Source organism: Nerophis lumbriciformis, linkage group LG11 (genome assembly GCF_033978685.3).
Source record: "Nerophis lumbriciformis linkage group LG11, RoL_Nlum_v2.1, whole genome shotgun sequence".
Taxonomy (NCBI): domain Eukaryota; kingdom Metazoa; phylum Chordata; class Actinopteri; order Syngnathiformes; family Syngnathidae; genus Nerophis; species Nerophis lumbriciformis.
Window position 1 is genome coordinate 31,191,522 of NC_084558.2, and position 6,335 is coordinate 31,197,856.

The window sequence follows — 6,335 nt, forward strand, 5'->3', positions numbered from 1 at the left end:
TTTTAAAAGTATAGTAAATTAAAATCCGTCCATAATATCATGTGAAATACAGTATAGTGGAGTACATGCGGTAAAAGAGACGATCGGAGTGTTCAACACTGCCACCACTCACACGTTGACTGGCTGCACCACCTGCTGGCACTTTGCAGAAACACCCTCCAAACGGCACCATTGATATGTTTACCGTCATTGTGTCAATGATAAAAAAAATGTTTGTATAAATTATTTTACTTTGTGAAAGAACGATGTTTGTAATACAGTGACAAACAACACTAAAGTTGATCAACTAGACTCAAACTACGATGTTACCCATCATGCATTGCAATACAATTCTCATTTATCAAAATACAACACTATATTGACACTGCCTTCACTAGTGTCGATGTTTTTACGTTTGTTTTTATGTTTCTTGCCATTTTGTCTGTTTTGAGTTCATACATCTATGCACTGCGTGTAGTACACCTTATAAGGGTTGACGCTATTGTAGTACCATGACAGAGAAACGCTGCACCGTTGGACATTACTGAAACGTTGTGACCGACTCGATAAAAGGGCTTCAACTATGAAAATGGTTCGGGCGCATCTGTAATCAGATGTCGCTCGCGGAATCTAAATCAAGAGATTTCGGAAGCATAATTTTTGCTACAGGGTGGGCTACTAATCACTGTTGGGGCCCCCCATATTTTCTGTGAATACAACTGACTTTGAAGAATCATCTATCAGACCTGAATTCTCTAGACTGTACTGAACTAATAATCACATATATTAATTTTATATGTGGATATCGAAGTCGGAATGACATTTGCTGATCCTTTATCAGGGGGATTTAATGTTAACATTCATAGGATGTTCATGTGGCTTGTGCTGCCATCATAAACATTCCATTAGGTGGCGCCATATCCCCATTCCCCACGCTTTGACAGTGACTTCATTGTTATATGCTTGCTGCATCGACGTGAAATAAAAAGTACAAATGTGTGATATTCTCGATTTAATTTCCATTTATACTCCCCTTAATTTACTTTTTACTTTTTAAATTCGTTCTCAATTCTGTACACTGCTGCTGGAATTTTAATTTTCCTGAGGGAACTCTCCTGAAGGAATCAATAAAGTACTATCTATCTATCTGCGATAACTATATTAATCAAATTGTATTGCACATTGATGTGATTGCGTGTTTAATAAGTACAATTTTGAGTATTCATCTGAACTAGGGATGTCCGATAATGGCTTTTTGCCGATATCCGATATTCCGATATTGTCCAACTCTTTAATTACCGATACCAATTTCAACCGATACTGATATACATATACAGTCGTGGAAATAACACATTATTATGCCTAATTTGGACAACCAGGTATGGTGAAGATAAGGTCCTTTTTTAAAATATTAATAAAATAAAATAAGATAAATAAATTAAAAACATTTTCTTGAATAAAAAAGAAAGTAAAACAATATAAAAACAGTTACATTGAAACTAGTAATTAATGAAAATTAGTAAAATTAACTGTTAAAGGTTAGTACTATTAGTGGACCAGCAGCACGCACAATCATGTGTGCTTACGGACTGTATCCCTTGCAGACTGTATTGATATATATTGATATATCATGTAGGAACCAGAATATTAATAACAGAAAGAAACAACCCTTTTGTGTGAATGAGTGTAAATGGGGGAGGGAGGTTTTTTGGGTTGTGCACTAATTGTAAGTGTATCTTGTGTTTATTATGTTGATTTAATTTTTAAAAAAAGCAAAAAAAACAAACAAACAAAAAAACCGATACCGATAATTTCTAATCTGAACCATTGAAAAAATATAACTTGTTTTTTGTTTGACGTAAAATAAGACTTTACCATACAATATAATCACGTAAATCCTTCAGAAATGTTATATTTTTACATATGTGTGTTATCCCAAGTCCATTTTATTTGTATTTTCTTAAATAAACAAAGATGTACAGTACAGGCCAAAAGTTTAGACACGCCTTCTCATTCAATGTGTTTTCTTTATTTTCACGAGGCATCAAAACTATGAATGAACACATGTAGAGTTGTGTACTTTACAAAAAAAGGTGAAATAACTGAAAACCTATAGTGGTTAGAGCAGTGGTTCTTAACCTTGTTGGAGGTACCGAACCCCACTAGTTTCATATGCGTATTCACCGAACCCTTCTTTAGTGAAAAATAAAATGTTGGTTATTTTCAAATTCAAGACAAAGTTATATGTTTTTGGGAACACTTTAGTATGGGTAACATATTCTAAGTAACAAAGACTTAATTTAAAAGGGTTAGGGCCAGGGTTAGAGGGTTGGGGTTATAATAAGGCCATGCCGAATAAGGCATTAATAAGTACTTAATAATGACTAGTTAAGAGCCAATATGTTACTAATTTGCATGTTAATAAGCAACTAATTAATGGTGAATATGTTCCCCATACTTAAGTGTTACCATGTTTTTTTACTGGTGCACAAAATGAACCGTGCATGAACATCACCTTGTTCAAAGAACAAAACCAACACAGTGCATAAACTCACAACAAATTACACACCTGCAAATCAGTCTGACTTCTGCTGTTGCCGTATCCGTAATACGCCGATAGGGAGAAGTTTTTATTTACACGATGAGTCGTGTGTGTTTTGACCTCCGCCGAACCCCTGAGGCCGACTCACCGAACCCCTAGAGTTCGATCGAACCCAGGTTAAGAACCACTGTGTTAGAGTGTCTGCCCTGAGATCGGTAGGTTGTGAGTTCAAACCCCGGCCGAGTCATACCAAAGACTATACAAATGGGACGCATTACCTCCCTGCTTGGCACTCAGCATCAAGGGTCGGAAATGGGGGTTAAATCACCGAAAATTATTCCCGGGCGTGGCCACCGCTGCTGCCCGCTACTCCCCTCACCTCCCAGGGGGTGATCAAGGGTGATGGGTCAAATGCAGAGAATAATTTTGACACATCTTGTGTGTGTGACAATCATTGTTACTTTAACTTAACATGTTTTATATTCTAGTATAGATAGCCACCCTTTGCTCTGATTACTGCTTTGCACACTCTTGGCATTCTCTCAGTGAGCTTCGAGAGGTAGTCATCTGAAATGGTTTTCACTTCACAGGTGTCATAGTTTTGATGCCTTCAGTGACAACGTACAATGTAAATAATCATGAAAATAAAGAAAACGCATTAAAATGAGAAGATATGTCCAAACTTTTGGCCTGGACTGTAGTTTCCACTTTACTGATGTCTCTGGGTTTTCACTCAGTCCTGTTACCTTAATAGATTGACCTTTCTGAAAATGGGTAGCATTCCACTAGTCACATGGTCCACAGGAAGTTGCATCATTAATTTCACTTATTTTTCTGTATATTGGATCATATTTCAAATATGACTTCGGGGTTAAAATCTCAGCACAGTCCAAGTAACGGCAAATTATTTTGGGGGGGGGGTTTTAAACACATTTTTTTGGTTGAATCACTGTAACGTTGGTGTAAGAAAATGTGAGTCATTTGTTTTGGAATGTGACACTGTATATTTATTTTGGAAGGAGATGAGACGTTGGCTGAAAGACAAAGTTATAGAGATGTCCCCATTTACGATAGAATATATTACATTTGGAATCTGTATAAAAGATAGCAACATATAAATCATTGTTTATATTTCTTCAAAGTGAACCACAAATTCTCCCATTGGATTAATGATATTAAATTATTAATTACATCTTCGAAAATGTCAAAAAATAGAAAAGCCCTGGAAATATTTTCTTTATTGGATCATGTAATTTGTTTAAAATAAGCCCAGTTGTGAATTTTTTAAAATCATTTTTATGTCTTCATTTGTATTTTCTCTTATACATACCAATATCCTTCAGCATGTTTTTGTTTTTAAGAGGAATCTTTTTTCTTACATGTTGTATTAAATATAAAGGCTATTACAAGTTCATTAATTTTTGTACATTGAATACTGTTTGTGTGTTTAATTGTTCAGTAAAAATAAAAATAAAAGTGTCAACATGCTTTTAGCATAAATGCCATTTCAGTCCTGTTATTCATGAGTCATCATCAGCTTTGTAACCTTGTTTTAATAAAGATGCCTGAGAAGTTCTTTATGTGTATTGATTTATCTAGAGTTGAAAAAGTTTAAGTTTATTTTGAGAGTTACTATACAGTACAAACAAATCAGAACAATGATAAACAACAAAGTTTAAAAAACAACTGTGGACAAAATTAAAAACATTTCTGAAATAATAAAGCAGTTGTGCAGTTCATTTACCCAAAACCGGTAATCATTTCTAATAATAATGCTTAAAATGTACAACATGCATTTCAATGTCTTGTGAGGCTATGTTAGCATTAGTGTTCTCTCACATAGGCTATTTTTCTTCAGCTTATTATGACTTTTGTCATATTTTTTGTTCTTTTTTTAAACTTGCATGCCCCTGTGTGTTCCCACTCTTGTAAAGTTGCTAGAAATGGTCATTTATGTGGAAGACAAATTAAGTCTCTATTTATGTTCCTTCAGCATTTTCTAAAAAAAACCCCAAAAAAACAATAGTTCATCAATCAATTAAATACAATAATTATAGTAATTAAAATGTTACTAGATCATTCAATGATTTGGGGATTTGACCTTTAATTTGTTGATCATAACAATAAACATAAGAAAAATCAGGTTTCAGGGGAAACAAAAATGATGTACAGTACACCAACAAACTGAATTTACATCAAACAATTTAACGATTATGTAAAAACAAGACGATACATAGTCCCTGACTTTACTGTATACCAGTGATTCTCAAACTGTGGTATGGGTACGCCCAGTGACGTAAGTGAGGCAGTGCCTCACCTTGTCACCAGGTGGCTTAACCATGAGATCTTCAAAAACAAAGTAATAAAATAAAATAAGTTTGAGTATTTCTCTTTTGGTCTACGCATTCTATGTGATTGTGGTGTGGTTCCTGTATATTTTGATAAATTTCATGGTTTAAAATCGCGGAAATTCCGTGTTTCCTGATCAAAATAACGGGGAAGACGAGAAGTGAGGCACACACAGGTAGTGCCTCCACCACTAAACGCAAAGTGTATTGAGCGCGTGCGTGCGAGGGGGCGCATACTTGTTGCCGCGGGAAAAAGGTAGGCCATGAGGCAGAAAGTACCTCTGCCTCAAGGTAGGGGGCGATATATTGTCAACTTGCAGTTCAATGCCTCTGCAGTACTCTGACTCGCCACACTGGGAGAAGTGCTAGCAGACACATGTCTCTCCAGCGGAAGCAAGCCTTTTTTTCTTTTTTTAAAACTGTATTTATAACAAACATGGCATTTTTATTACAGTAAGCCAGCATGTGTGGGTGTTTTTTTGTCAGACGCAAAAATATTGTTTTATTGCTTGGAATTAAATTGAATTAAATGAATGTGTCTGCCAATATGGAGGATTATATACTGTATCAAAGATTAAATACTTCTCTAAACTGGACTTTAAGACAAAATGAATGTGATCATACAAAGTATGTTTTCATGGAGGATAGCTATTGCTGCTTCAGATACAAATACAGAAAGGTAAGATATCAATACTTGATTTATTTTGTTAAAAGCAAATGGGACCAACAAGTATTTAATAACAACTTTAACAAATACTTTTTGGTCTCATTTATCATATCATAATATCATTATGATAACGTTTTTATGAAAGCGAATAACTCCCTTCTTTTTTCTGTTTCTCTAGTGTGCACCCTAAATCAACAATGATTAGAGCTGCACATATGAAATTAAGTAAAAAAAGAAGAACAAAAACTCCAAAAGTAACTATGCCTCACCTGGTGTTTAGTTCACCGCAAGTCACTGGGTACACCAAATCACTTAATTAGATATTACAATGTACCAGTTATGTTTTCCTATATTTAAACACATTCAAACGGTGTGTAAAGTTACAATATACTTACCTTGTTTTTAATCAATACTTATAGGCCTACTACGATACTGCATTTAAATGTTGGTACTCGGAGAGCCAAGTGTTTTCTGAGGTGGTACGAGGTGAAAAAAGTTTGAGAACCAGTGCTGTAAACAATATAACAGTGTATAAATATCAACTATGTAACAATATAACAATTAAAATAACAAACAAAACAGGTATTTCTTAAGATAAACGCTGATCTCATCACGCGAGTATCGATCAGAATGATACTCATTCTACCTTTGCTTTGGCACCCCCCCCAAAACTTAGATGCAAGGTTAAAGTAGCACTAAATAATCAAATCCATCCATGAATTTGTATTTTTTACGGTTTATTGTATTTACTGCAGCGGATTTAAAAGTTGTGCGTGACAAGGCGGTCTGTTATGCCGGA

At 34.9% G+C, this 6,335-nt stretch overlaps 1 non-coding gene across 1 annotated transcript; it reads left to right on the forward strand.

Moving 5' to 3' along the window:
- The first annotated feature begins 546 nt into the window (after positions 1–546).
- Positions 547–680, forward strand: LOC133611039 (U11 spliceosomal RNA). The gene has a single exon (XR_009815952.1). It is a non-coding gene; the product is annotated as a U11 spliceosomal RNA (small nuclear RNA).
- The last annotated feature ends 5,655 nt before the right edge of the window (positions 681–6,335 follow it).